Source organism: Typopeltis vanoorti, chromosome 20 (assembly GCF_054136105.1).
Source record: "Typopeltis vanoorti isolate ZY-2024b chromosome 20, IOZ_Tvanoo_1.0, whole genome shotgun sequence".
Classification (NCBI taxonomy): Eukaryota; Metazoa; Arthropoda; class Arachnida; order Uropygi; family Thelyphonidae; genus Typopeltis; species Typopeltis vanoorti.
This window is the reverse complement of record NC_143568.1, coordinates 66,388,994-66,404,640: the sequence shown is the minus strand read 5'-3', so window position 1 is coordinate 66,404,640 and position 15,647 is coordinate 66,388,994. Positions and strand designations below refer to the sequence as shown.

The window sequence follows — 15,647 nt, the reverse complement described above, 5'->3', positions numbered from 1 at the left end:
TCTATCAGCTGTGATTATACAGAAGAGAATGGATAGTCAATAATCAACTTTGAAATTTACTCTATTTTACGTAAATCCCGTATTCCCCACTAAAGATTGTAAATCAGACATCCATTCCTATTGTAGTTGGTCGTTTATGGATTAAACAATCCAGGAATCATGCCAGAATATCCAAACATGGAACTTTATCAAGTCAGCTTTCAGTAAGCAAGATCCTCTGTCATTCATGGTTACTAATCCGATTCCAACAGCAACTATTACTTAATCCAGTTAAAGAAGCAACTGTTAATGTCCCTCCAGCGGCAATTGCTAACACCGTTCTCATCCCAACAGCGGCTTAAATTCGTCTATCTGCCTATATCATATAATCTCAAACCAGACTAAAATAAAAAATATTAAACATTTTTTTCAGACATCAAAATGAAAGTTTTCCTCCTTTGTGCTTTCATTATCTTCAATATACATAATTTAAGCATCACCGAAAAACAAAAGGATGTGTGCGTGCCTGAACTCTTTATTTATGTTCTTTCCATTTCAATAAATCGTCTAGAAAACTTCCGATCGGTTGAAGCATCAACTTTTAAGAAAGAACGTTTGTCATACGCGAAGTGTGAGAGCCTAAGAAGCAACAGCTGAATCAACAAACCTCTTCATACTCCGATGCGTTCAGAAAAACAAAAACAGCGGAGAAAGCGCTACTCGAAGTAGCTTAATCTCGATGGAAGAAAAAAAAAAAAAAAAATGCCTTCCCAACCTCACTGAATTATCCTCACGTGGGCTTAGATACATACCATAAAACTCTGCAAAGACTTGGAAACCGTTTGTATTGCCAAGCCACTACCACTGTTGGATATTTGGATAAGTTATAGGTGCCGCTGCGACTGAAGTTAGTAAAAGATGCTTCAGTAAGCGATGCCCTCGCTGCAATATCAGAAAAACAATAATAGCAGACACAAATGCTGGGAAAATGACATTAAAAGTCTGGTAGGGAAAATACACAACCATAAAAGACAATGCGTTTATTTAGATGAGTCCTTTTGAGTATTGTTTATTATAAATTGGCATTAGAAATGATGTAGTCCCGCTTATAAGATGCTCTGTGGTTAGAGAGCGACTGCAGGGTGTAATTAAAGAGAAATTAAGAAAAGACTTGGTCCTAAAGGCCTAGTGAACTGTTACGTAACTAGTTGTACGTAGCTAACTCAATGGATGCAGTAATGGGGGGGAGGAGATGCATTTTGCCTTTCGTATTCCGTTTGTTGGTAATCACACCATATCCTCTGATTGATAACGTTGTTTGAATCCGACTAGGATGGGATGTGGCTAGATTTTTTTCCTCCACAAAATTCGTATTTTTCATCCATCAAAACAGCAAACTGCCTGGAAGTATTTATACGCCCACGCTTCATAGAACCGAGCTTGGCAATGTGCCAGGCTAGGTTCTATGAACAGTCAGCAAAATAGTCAATTCATGCTGAAGGGGAGAAAGAAATAGAAGATGTACGGATTGTTTACCAACACCCGAAATCACGTGCTTTATACGTAATTTTTCCAACTGTTGTACAAGCAAACCACTTACCACTTTATGAACTAGAAGTTTCATAAAAGAAAAGCTAATTTTCTGACGTATAATTATAAACACTTATCCCACGAAACGCACTGATTATTCTAATATCGGAATGGTTTCTCCTTCTGACATGCGCAGAAGTGTCGAAAGGTCTCGCATCTGTGGGCATACTGCGCATTTGCGATTGATAGACATGTGCATTGCCCTCGGAGATTTGGCTGTTTCACTCTTAAAAATCTGAACGTCGTTTCAATGTTTGTTTAGCTTATAATGAAAATAGGAGACGTGATAAATAAATAAAAAGACTAGTATTTATTATTGATAAGAAAATAAAACACAAATAATAAAAAAAATATTTGATTTTAATAGACACGTATTCAATACTGAAGAAACGTACTGTGGCTGATGGACCAGAAAGCATCTCTCCGGTCAACATATACAAACTGCATATCGCCAGTGTGAGAATCTATCGAAAGACTGAAGCGACTTATAGAAAAGAAGTACCCTGTTACATAATTTGGAAATCCTCCTCCTCTAGAGGAGGATTTCCAAATTATGTAACTCTTCGACCTAAGACAATTAAAAAAAAAAAAAGGGGGGGACCACCATGTAAACGCGAGTTCAATACTCTGTTTCTAGTCCTGAAAACTAACCAACCAACCGGGCTGAAGAACACATGCCAACTGATAGATATAAATGCTTATCATTGACGGCCTTGGTTAGCTAATCGTAGTACTGAAACAAACAACAATATTCTGGGAATAAATCCAGGAAACGCCGATGAGTAATTCATTGTTGAGTAAGTCCTAAGCAAGGCAGAGTACGCAATTGTTGAAGAAATAAACACGAAGTGCAAGAATTCTTTCAAAATCATTCATTAAGAACAGTATAAATAAGAGAATTATGCGAGGAGTTTCGTATTTGTAAGCTCCTCATTGCACGGAATTGAAGGGATCATCAAAAGCGGATGTATGGTCCGATGAATGAAGGTGCATTGAATTGCAAAAATGAAGATAGTGTTAATGATTCTTGCGATTAATTTTCATGATAATTTACATCAAACCACAGTCAGAGAAAATATTTTATCGTCTATATTTTATTTGCCGTAAAGGGACATTTACGGTTCCGAAATTCTACCATTTAGTTCGCAGCCAACTAGATCAGTTTCGTATTGCGATCTTCGGTCTTTGTTCCACGTGCGTCCTTCGAACGATGGTGGGTTTATGTTACAGTAAGAAACGGAGCATCAAATGCCTCCTTTTCATATTGAAGATGAGCCTTCATTTCCTTACATTTCATAACCAAAGATTGTTTCAAACTATGGAAACGGTGAGAATATTTCCATTGTTTCGAACTCGACAAACGTCTGCGATTTATTTTTCCCTGATAATTATTACGTCATTAAATAGTGTTGTTTTCAAATCAGGGGAATAACAAAGGTTCAAAATGAGGTTTATCACATGTTTTGATCAGAATTTCCTACACATACAGAAGCAAAGTGAACAGATCGTGTTAAAATGCGTTCCTATAATCCAAAAATGTGCCCAGATGATCACTTAACTTAGGGGGAGTGATTATTTGTGTTTTCATGGACTAATCCCGTAATCTGAGCCAGATGTTCATTCCTTTACTCGTCAGCAGACATCTTCCAACATTCAACATCATGAACAGATGTCACTCCTCATTGAAACATCGAAAAATCATTCAAATGTTCGAATTTAGTGCTTATTTCCTCTCTGATAGTACCTTCCAACATCTCGAAGTGTCTGAGGCAGTTCAACTGGATACACGTGGCTTATCATTGAACGCTGCCATTTTTTTTTTTTTTTTTTTTTTTTTATTCTGACGCGTCCAAATTGCAAAGGACACAACATATAATCACACTTTACAAAGATATTTCTCAATAACGTAAACTATAACTTTCGTAAACTATAGTGCCATCTGTTGGTTAGTTAAGAAATCCTAATGATAATCTCAGTGGTGAAAAAAAAAAAAAATTCGTTATTATTACACTACAAAGATATTAAAATACGCATAAAAGATCTCAAATAAGTGTGCAGTATATAAATAAGGATACTACGCACTAAATAAATGTGTGTGCCTCCCACCCAAGACAGGTTTCGGTAAGCCTATAAGTGCATGTGGATGGGTGAGGAATTTTTTGTTTTGTTTTTTTCTTAATTTTGTATATGTTTTTATTTATTTATTTACATCACAGATATTCAGTTTCTTACTACTGTAGTTGTTGCAATTATTTTTTCCTCTATATCTTTAATATAAGTATTATTATTTATAAGCATTAGGGTTTCAATTCATCTATTTTTACTTCCCCGGTTATTGAGTTCATGTTTATTCCTGTTTTCTTAATATCCTTGCGCAAAAAAAGGAGGGGAAATTCTTCAATCATTCTATTCCATTAACGGAATAGGGGTCACTGGGATAATTAAGAGAAAACTGAGGGGAAAAATGCCTGTCGCTGTGTACTACAAGAGGCTGCATTACAAGACAAGTTTCACTACGAAGCGATCGATACTTTGCTACGAAAGAAATTGTACTTTACATGGACCAGAACAAAGGTTACACGGTGGCCCATCGATTCCCCCCATTTCGTTGCTTAAAACAAAACTACGGTAAGCGATCGATGGGTTTCAAGTTCCACTCGACACACACGTGATTCACAAATACGGCAAAGTATTGACAGCACCCTCGGGGATGTAGGGAAAGTAAAAAGACCATTCACGAAGCATCCCTACTATCTCGAGTGATCACACCAACAGAGAAACGTGATTGGCGAACATGAGACGAAAATTGGAACAATAAAACACTGGAGGTACACTTTTCCACATTACAAACAATTACGAATCCTTTTTAAGGAAGCATCTAAAAATTTGTGATGATTTGTAAGCAAAATCCTAAGTAAATCAGTTTATTTATTAACAAGATTTAAAAGGGTTGCGGTGATTCTAAACTCATTATAGCCAATATCTCCATTTAATTTAAAATGCTTCTTGCAGCAGCGTCATTTTAATTGATCGATTTGGCCTTCAGTGAAATTGACAAACAGTGCAATAGCATTCTTACACAGTGACGTCATCACAGCCATAGAACTTCCAAGTCATCAGGGTTTGAGGTTAAATGGCTTTACCTTGTATCGCTTTGCTTTTTGAGTAAATTAATCCGACTTAAACCAGCAGTGAGGGCGTACCTACAGACACGAAACCAACTTATGGCTGTCCATACTAGTTCTAGATTATATTTATACAACTGCATGATCAATTATATGCAGCGATCTTTGTAGACTCTGTACAATGCAAGTTCGCGCACAGCAATCTTATGGCTTGCACCTAATTTCTATCCCCTGATAATTTTTTTTTTTTTTTTTAGTCTGACAGAAAAACTGAATCAATTTCATGATGCAGCATAAAAATGCTGAGGTAAAGAAATGGAATACGTGACTTACTGTTTATCAGCTAACGTACAGTCACTATATAAGGAGAGAAAGTTTCAAGATTTTAATCTTTTGACGTAGTATCGGGCTTGGATTAATAACACCGTGGTGTCAAATGGACAAGTGGAAATTGATATTAATTCAACTATGAATTAAAAATATCTCATGCATAACATTTTTTTTCTATTCTCTAACAAACGCTTGGTGACCTCATAATCTTGCGATACAACTTATTTCCTAGAAACCTGCATTTATTTCGTAAACCAATCTTCTCTCCCATCCCCTCCCTCCGAAAAAAACTCATATTACAGAGAAAATAGTTTCCAATAAATACAGCCTACGTGATAATAAACAAATCGTCAAGGACAGGTCCTTGGACACGGAGATATCAACTCCAAGAATGGTGTGCTTTCCCAAGGCCGTCAGTGTTGCTTTCTCTCTAAGTGCTTCGAAATATAAATTGTACTTTAATGAAAGTCTCCACAGTTTCCTTTCAAGATCCTCAACCAGCCATTTCCACCGGAGATTGAATTTCTGCAAGAGCCGTTGTCTTAGTGTCTCCATTTTTCGAAGTGCGGAGGGCTGAAAAGCTCTGCAATAAAGCAGTGTCACACATCGCTACAGTAATTCACTTAAATGACAGCCATTTGACTCTGCTAACTTTTAGCAGTAGCAGCAAATGATTTCATTATTTATTATGTAACTGATTGAAGTCATCTAGTCTTGGCACGTCCCATCAAGTACACCTGTGTCGTCTTGTTCTCTTACCAGCCTACTCTTTTTTTCTTTCTTCCTGATCTATCCTCATACAATATTTGCGCTATAGACGACTAGAAGTCATGCAACCTGCGGTGAAAGTTCTTTGCTCCTCTATGAATAATAAAACAATGCTATTTTAGAAGGAGACGGCGCACGACAAACAGTAAAACAAACCGCTATGGGAAGTTAGAGAAAATAGCATGATTTGTGCATTGAAAACACGAGACTGATTTATTATATGAATTTTATATGAAAATTTATAGGCTTCAATGAATTCTTTCTGAAATTTTACGAAAAGAATGAGCTAAGTAAGCTTTATTAAATTTCGATATACTTTGCAGACTAATACAGCCTTCTTTATTTGTTTTAAACACAAACAAATAAGTCAAATATGAGAGACCTCTAGTGGCTAATGTTATGTGCATTGTTAATCTAAAAGTATAAATTATAAATTGTTGATTACGTCACAATTATAAATTGTTTATTACACTACATTTACGACACGTCACAACTCAACAATTGAACTCAACTCAGGGACGTTTTTCGTTATGTAGATTCACGTTTATTTAATATACCATATTTTTATATCATGATAATTATCGTTTTCCTGGCATACGATTAAAATGATTTGATTTTAACAAAATTGAAGAATGACAAATTTTAATAAAGATTTGAAATTACCAAATTTCATTAAATTTAGGAGTCGGCCTTTTTTTTTTTTTTTTTTTTTGATGATGTACATCCTAGTTTCACGCCTGATCCAACCATCAAACCATCTTCCTGTACCTCATTCAATTCTAATTACATGCTTTTTTTCCTGATCTACAAAACTTAAATGCAGATCTTTGTTATAGCGAAATAATACTATTTTTTAATGTGATCCTGACAACTCTTATTTGGTCTGAACCCAGCTTTATATTCTCTTTTCTCTTCCACGAGTCATTTCAAGCTAAACACATCCACAGTGGGATTCAAACCAACTACCCACTTGGTACTTTCCAACAATATATCCATAATTACAAAGCCATTTCCAAAGTCTCAAATAAATAAATAAATGGAATATTATAAATGAAGCCAGAAATGTACCGGGTTCTTATAACAGACAAAAAAAAAAAAAAAAAAAAAAAAAAAAAAAAAAAAAAAAAAAAGTTGTTCATTTCTCATACATTACCACAAAGTATGAGTAAGTATATTTCATTTCCTGCAATTTACATTATTTGATATTGCGAGATGTTTTATACAGTCATAAATACAGATAGGAGTCCCCATTCAAACACTTGGAAATATAAGGACAAACAAATACCTCGGGACAACGACATGGACATAGAAAAAGCTCTCACGTATAAACATATCATGCTGAAATTGTAATGAGTAATCGATTTGCTGGTTCGCATCTTGATTAAGACTAGTTCTCTGGCATGGTGTGCACGTCTTCATGGTTACATTGGTAGTAACTCCCGAGAGGACATTCCACTAACAGGGGAAAAAAAAAAAAAAAGTAAAAGATATGCTGGTTAGATAAATATAATATGCGCTGACGGAGAAACAAAATAGATAGGATCTGAAATGAAAATATTTGTTCTTTTAGTATACAACTGAAGCCCGGTGAACCCAAGGAATAGAAGAATGATAACAATTTATTACCCCGAGGATGCTTGCGTATGACTGGAAATTTCGAATGATAATATAATCACAAAACATACAGAAGAAAACTATCTTTCAACGTTTAATCTAAAAGAAGAAATTTAAACCGTAACACAAAAGTGCTTCTAGGCAAAGATTCTTGCAAATTATTAAAATATTTTTCCGTTAGATGAATATAAAAATAAAACAGGATCAAACTAATAATACTTAAAGGATAGAAGTTGGGGGAAAGGGGATGGAGATTGAATGTAAGTTAAAAATGTCGCTGCAGTGTGAAGGAATATAAAATATTCTGAAGCTATAACGACAATTACCTTTCTAGAAGTCTAAAAAAGATATCGTTAAAAGAAAACACGTCTATTCTATTTAGAAAACATTAAAATAAGTGAATAATCTTTATGGGAGTTTTTTCCCTACATGAAAGTCAGGTTTTTTTCATCTCTCACACAGGCAAATCGGCCATAGAACGTACGCAATTTACCGATATACTTTTAGTGGTCGGTAGATGGTGTTGTGCGTGTAATTAATAGAGTCTGACGTTGTGCAAAGATAGAGGTTAACTAATGTAGATGGCCGGTTGTAGAGCGCCCTCTCGTGATGAATCCTTACAGGTGTTACGTAATAATGAAGAAGCGGAGAATCAAGAATATGAAATTTCGTAGTCGATAAATTTAGAACTTAAATTGGGTTCCATAATATTTATTTGCATAATAATTACTTGTCGCCTGTTCTATTATTTCATTTTCAACACCTATTTTTGATGTAACACGAATGCCATGATTTTTTGTTTTCTTGTGTGAAATCTTTTAAGGGTATATTTTTACTTCGAAACTAAGTAGCTAATTAATTTATGTACAATAGAATATAAAACATTGTATATATCGTTATTTTCGTGGATGGGTTAAGATTTATATCATCCGGAAGCCATACTGTTCTCAAGTCACTTCTGCCTTCCAATAATACTAACAATTGGGGAAAACAATAGTTTTGTATGTGCGTGTGCGATATAATGATATTATGCTGCCTGAAAAAGTTCCATTGCATGCTCTTTCGTCACTGGCTATTTATTAGTAAATGTAAGTGCAATAAATATTTGACCATTAGTAGTAAAATATTTACTGCACATAAAGTAATCTTCCCCACCTACAATGTATTACGTAATTTATGAACACGTCCACACTGATTTGAAACAAACACGTGCTATTACTTGATTAAATGGATTGAAATTAACAGCAATACTTAATTCAACAATACTCGCAAGCTCTTTGACAATGAGTTAGGTTACCATAGAAACGACAATGGCCTTTGTTAAGCAGAAATACAAAATGTACTTTTCAACAAGCAGCGATATTAATGACTACAAAGCTACACTCGAACTACGAATTAAAACTACCAAACAATCTCAGTAATCACGGGAGTTTGGCATGCTGGTTAAAACGAAATTTATAGTGGAAATATCCTCGCATAGATGAAAGACAGAAAAGAGCCGCTTGACAGAAAAGAATGGATTACCGTATCTTTCCCACTCACTTTGTTAACCGATGTGACCCCGCATGGATATTTACAGCGCGTTTTGATTGCTCTAAACGTTCTCCGAGGCAGCTGGTTGGGGAAAATGCAGTCATTTCCATTCAACGTAGTCTGATAACGGCGCGCTTTAATTTTTCTGTCTATTCTTAACAAATTTGGTTCGTGAATTACAGATCATTACACTCTATCGTTTTCCTTCCCCCAGATTTTAGCTGCCGGTGGCAGTAGTATTTTATAAGGAGAGATAATATTTAATGTCGTTATCGTCTCGGTGTAATTGTTACTGATATTTCAAGCGGGCCTGTCTTTTTAATGGGGGGGGTGGAGAGGGGATAAATGCGGATTCAATTGCAGTCGGTTCTCTCTCGGTGTGTTGAGACTAATTATGCGTAGAGTGTCATGTCGGTGTGGGCTCGTTCAGAGAAAGAATCAGGGAGCAACATAATGAGATATGATTTTTTTTTTTTTTTTTTTTTAATTGACAAGTCGATATATACTTTCAACGCATTTCAAACCATCCCGGTGATTTTCTTCACTGGTTGTACAGTTACGAATTTGCTATCAATTGACCGAGCTAATTTGAAAGAAGAAAGAACATAAAATATATAATCTAAAAAATAAAATAATAAAAACACTTATAACGGATAGAAATGCTTGTCAAAAAACTCCCTCCCCACTCTATACTGTCTGTGGAGCTCATCAGAAATCTCTAATTTAAACTGAGTATTATAACCCCTGCTTATTAAAATTTACATGTACTCCGTGATTAACGTATAAACACCAAATTATTTATCCTTACTATCTTTTCCTCTCAGGAAAATTCTGAGTATAGAATTACAAAAAATTAACCGTTTCTTCTCAAATGCATGTACTGCTAAACAGCACAATACCAAACTGTGCAAACAACGAATATCCTAATTAAGTTTTTCGGATCTCTTATTACACATATAATTACTGAAACGAATTTTTTTCGCCCTTTGTTTACAAGAATGCAATTAATTGCATGTTCTCTAACTTTATATTAAGAATTACGAAGGTAAATACATGTAATCCTGGTTATGTTGAGAATAGCCTTAAAATTAAAACCCTGGAATTAAAAATATGCATTAAATGTGAATAAATATCTTTAATAAACACATGTAATGAAGAATTTCTCACTTTTTATTACCACGTGCAAACTAACAATGAAATGTGCACGCATCAGGTTGCACGAGACTAATATCTCGCAATGTTCTATGAGCGTCACGCTGTCATGGAAACTTAGTGAAATAGACTAGTTATATATCGGGAAAAAAAAAAAAAAAGAGCTTTTTTTGTCACCTAGGTGATTCACGTTTCTTGCTGTAATTATTGTATGTTAATTTTTATGCCCCCTCTAGCGGCAGTTTATTGATACGGGGATTTAAAAACAACATTGGAAAAATCAACAGAAGCGCTTTGGAACTCGAAATATCTAGAAATGCATCAGGCTTTTACCTTTACTATAATCTCGATCCAATAACCCGTAGAGCTACATTTACTTAGATTTAGGTCATGTGGCTTAAACTACAGCCAACAGGAAAGCTGCCAGGCGCGCACTTTTCTTGGATCTATTCTTAGAATTGGTTACTCTGACTTTTTGCAACAAATTAATACGTGAAGAAAAACTTCTTCCCTTTTCCTGCATGGTAAACACAAGACTTATGATGAAAATTCTGATGTGAAGGGACAAGGCCTACTGAAGTTATTACCAGCTACAAAGACAAGTCGAATACGAGGCAGTTTTTGAAATGAACAAAAACATTCTGTAGATTAACAATTGTTGACTCACAAGTCTGTGTCTAAAACAAAATAAAAATTGCGCGGGTGACACAAGCGCCATCTATTGTTATCAAATGTAAGTTCTTTAGTAATTGTAATGAATAGAGCACCATTACGGTAATCTTATGCTTTTCAGTTCCATTTTTTTTTTTTTTTTAATCTTTCTTATAGTAGAATTCGCAGTATCATATATACTTCATAAAGTAAGAAGTTATGCGGTACTTTCAATGAAAGGCACCATTTTTATGGTACCATGAACTGCGATATAGGAAAGTATAAAAAACACACTTCGATAACAGCCTATTTTATTATGCCAAGACTGATTTTGGAATCGATTTATTTACCTAGTATAGGGTAAGATATTAGATTTCAAACAAGAATTTAAGACGGTAACGATAAATAATAAAAAAAATAAAATAATGTATAGCAGAGTCAGCAGACGACTTATTTCACGGTCTGTGTAATAACTGGTAATGGTAATATTTATGAAATTCGAACCAACACACACCCAGCATTTCTATAGAGTCTCCGAACGCTTTAGTTCCGTTTGATCGAATAAGCAGACAACATAGTGCTGAAGGCTATTGGGATATTGAACGATACTGGTTGAATTTTATTTCTTTCAAGACCATATGGAGTTGGCTACATATGCGTTGAAGTATTTTTTTACTTAAAGGAATTGGAAGCGGACTGGAATGAAAATGATGAAAAAATAGTGCTAAGAAATTGATTAAATGGATATCCACCATCGAGAATTAAGATTAAAAAAAAAAATTTTTTTTTTTTTTCATTTTTAGGGTAACCGATTAAATATATTCCGATCTTCCCATTGGTTCTTACTGACAACTGCCCATCAATTAACTTCGTCAACCCCTTGACAAAGTGAGCAAGCCAAATAAAAATGGCGGGACTCAGACACCATGTGGCAGAGGGTGAAGATTGCCTCTCCGTTTTTTTTTTTTTAAATAAAATATAAAAACAAATAAAAATTCTTCGCTATCATGTAATCCATTACCTCGATAGCCATCAATAATAGTTGCTGCTTCAGGTGATTAATTCAAATCATTATTTGAATATAGGAAGAAAGGTACCTTATTAACTAAGTACGATGTCATCAAAGTTAATAAAACTATTCCCCGGAGATTCTAAGTTAAAACAAATACCCACTTAATCATATCAAGTTTGAGCAATACTCCTTTATACTGATGATGCATTTTTTTTTTTTTTTTTAAATTTCACTTTCTTCAACTCTCGCCTCATATTTCTTTCCTTGTCGCGTTCTTTAGAATTCTAATTAAATGAAGCATTTACGCCTTACACGTTCTGTTGAATTTTTGTGTGCAGCAAGTTAAACTCTCTCGAGACTATTAGCTTGTCATTATAATAGCTGTCAGATTTTCTTGATTGAAAACGCAAAATAAGAAAGAGGGGCTCTTTCTTCGAAGATATTGGGGTTAATGTGGTCACCCGTCTCATGAAGAGACTTCGGAGAGGTAAATTTTCATTAAAGATTCTTGTGGTACGGACGAGATCAACCCTGACATTTATTTTCCCTATTTTGTTTATATTGCTAATTTGTCGAAGCAAGTTAGTATATAATTATTCAGCTTTCAATCTTTGAGCAAACACTGGTATTAAAAAGGTCATTATTTCGTAATGAAATTATTATAATTATTATTCATTTTAGTGCTAAAGATTAATGATTAAACCTCATGAATGTGTCAATTTTATTAGCTTTCATTATTGGCACGTAATACGTTATTGTTACAAGTTATTGTTACGCCAACAATCAATCTATGGAAATTTTCATTAAATGAATTTTGAAATCTCGTAAAATATTAATAAACTATTGGATAAATTCCATTTAATACTTCGCTCATCGATGCAATAATCAAAAACCTACGCAAACGAATATTCTAAATTCAACACATGACTGAAGTCCTTCCTCTTTCTTGAAAACTACAATTTCCTATGGCGGTTGCATTCCTGTGACGTCACACCGAAGTACATCAAAAAGTTTTACTGAGAAACTGACACAAAAATTCCACAAGGCTAGTCACCATTGTCAGATGACGTCATACGTCCCTAAAACACGTTCTACGAGTTAAACAATTACTCATTTCAGTTTTGGTTGCCCATTACAAAAGGTTGCTTCTATAGGCATTAGAAAACAAGCCAATGCTCCCACCATTGAAAAAATAAATTGTTTAATCATTATATTTGTTACTCCTTACAAATGCATAATGCTATCTGCAAAAAAGTAATTAAAGTGAAATATTTACTTTTTTTTCTATTTTTATTTTATTATTTTGATTAAAATAAAGAGGCATCTGTTATTTCCGTTTAGAAAATATTAAGTTTGTAGATAGTAACAGTGAAGCTGGTCACACAAATAAAACACTTTAATATACACCACATAAAGAATCGTAATCCCTTGCTATCTATTTGCTCTCCTCAAAGCTGTGATCAGATGAACCAGGAAACAATAAGCAATTATAACAAAGTACATCGTATGTAAAGATTACAATGACAGCCCCGCCACCACGTTGACTTCTGGCCTAAGATTCGCATTAACTCTAACCAGTCTAATAATTATAGACAACATTAGCAACATAAAGAAGATGAACTGATAACAAAGGTTACTGCTTATAAACCAGCTTAATTATCGCTCATCCAAGCAAGTATTGTCACAATAGGTTAGAAAGGAGATGGAGAATAAATAAGTTGAATGCACTGTATAACACAACAATATATATTAAAAAATAATGATAAATTATCCGACTTTCATAGTATCGCCCTCTAGCGGAGACAGTATTATATAACACGTAAGAATATATTAAAAGATAACGATAAATTATCCAACTTTCACAGTATCTCCCTCTAGCGGAGACTAAGAGTATTATATAAATTATAATAGACAAACGAAATTTGTAGCCTGTAAACTGACCTCAGCAATAAATGATAATAAAATTAAGGAATTGTGAGGGAAAAAAAAATTAATTGTCCAGATTACATAGAAAGGTGATTATTAGTACCGCAAATCAACAGGATAAGAACCAGTTTGTCGCAGAGCAAATGAGCTCATCTGTAAGAATGGCATACTATGACAAAGGATATTACGTCATACTTAAGAATGACTACAGATAAGCACACCTGCCGGATGAAACAGTAGCTGTTGTAGGCGTATAGAGTCACAAAGGACAGTTACCTATTTTTCTTGCGAGATGAAAGCCGCCTTTTCAGTCGTGTACAGGCGACTGTTATTTTACTGGTTCCTGTTTCAGAACCTCGTGGGGGTTCGAGCGTAGAGATGCCACAGCTGTGAAACAAGGACACTAGGACGCATGCACTCAAGCTGAAAGAGAAGAAGAGCGAGTAAGAGTGGGTGAGTTCTTCAAATTCACTCGATACCCCCCCCTCCTATTTCCAAGGAACAGTTTCTTACGCACGCATGAAGACCTAGGGAAATACATAAGGTATTATGGTGTATTGACATATAATGCCGTCTACCCTCATAAATCTTGAGCTATTCAAGAATAAGAAGAAAAAAAAAATTAAGTTTTCCTAAATATTCTCCGAATTCCTCATTATGTCCATAATAGTTTGTACTATAGGTTTACTGAAACCTTTTGTTGGTGGAGCCGCATAAAAATTTTATAAAAAGAAAAAAAAAAATTGCGTAAATAAACACTATATTTTGAAAGTTAAGAAGTACCCAACACTGAGAACAGAAATTGTATCTTAAATTAAGATAAATATAGACGGCACGAGACTCGATTATCCGAAATACTACTCAAAATACAACAGAGACGGTTATCCAAAAGTGAGTACCCAAAATGCTAATAAAAACAAAATACGAAGGTGGGGGGGGGCTATAAAGCTTTAAATAAAACATTGGGGGTGGATATTTACATATTTGAATTAATCATGACCGAAAATAATCAGTCGGGTAATCACCCAAGACATTTTTTTTTTTTTCATGCTGATATCTAACGTTTGTTACAGCTGCCTTTTTAGTATTATGTAACATAACTGTTCCGGTTTGAGTATGGTAGTTAATAAATACTTTATCTCTTCAATAGATATGTTCCCTGAGTATATTATGAAATGTTTATACACTAGTGCCCAAAACCGAAGGGCCAACACTATTTCTGAATATATCACAACCGTAAATTCAGACGAATCAGCTTGTGAAAATTTGTATAATTGACCATTTTCAGTAGAAAGCGGATACACGTTCAAATTTTCGAATCGCGAACAAAGGGATCACGTGATAGCACCCCACAGATTAAAAGTCAAAAGGCTGCGCTAAGCTAATTGTGTTTGAAGGAATCTCTTTTCGTGAAGGAATAAAATTGCAAACTTGGATGTCTTGTAATGTCTTAAAGACGTCATCTAGATGATTTCACGTGGGAATTATTATTGGAGAGCTTGAAGGCGGCGCAGAATTACTGATATTGCAATGCTATTGAGACTCTGGAATTTCACATAGCATTGTATCCAGGCTCTGGACAGCGTTTCCAACCAATGGAATGCGTTCCCGAAGCTTGCTAAGAGGTCACCCACGCTCTATCACGGAGCATGAAGACAGCTTTTTGGTTATAACAGCAAAATGTAATCGACGGACCACCGCAGGTCAGCTTGCAAATTGGCTCCATTCAAGCACAGGTACGCGGATATCTCGAGAAACTGTGGCAAGACGTCTGCGACACGTAGGCCTATAACTGCATAAAAGGGACACAGACGACAGGGCCTTCGGCTTGTCGTCTGCGTCCCTTTATCCACAGCTCATCGTAGAGTATGTTTTTCAACGATGTTGTGTTCATAAAAATTAGGCAAGACAACAATGGACTGACGTCATTTTAGTCTTTCCTCCGATTTTAGACGACACTTCATCTG

The 15,647-nt window shown here is 35.0% G+C and overlaps 1 protein-coding gene across 1 annotated transcript in view; it reads right to left on the bottom strand.

Moving 5' to 3' along the window:
• LOC150095530 (receptor-type tyrosine-protein phosphatase epsilon-like) overlaps window positions 1-15,647 on the bottom strand; it is an 858,461-nt gene that overhangs the window by 825,053 nt on the left and 17,761 nt on the right. The window lies entirely within an intron of this gene.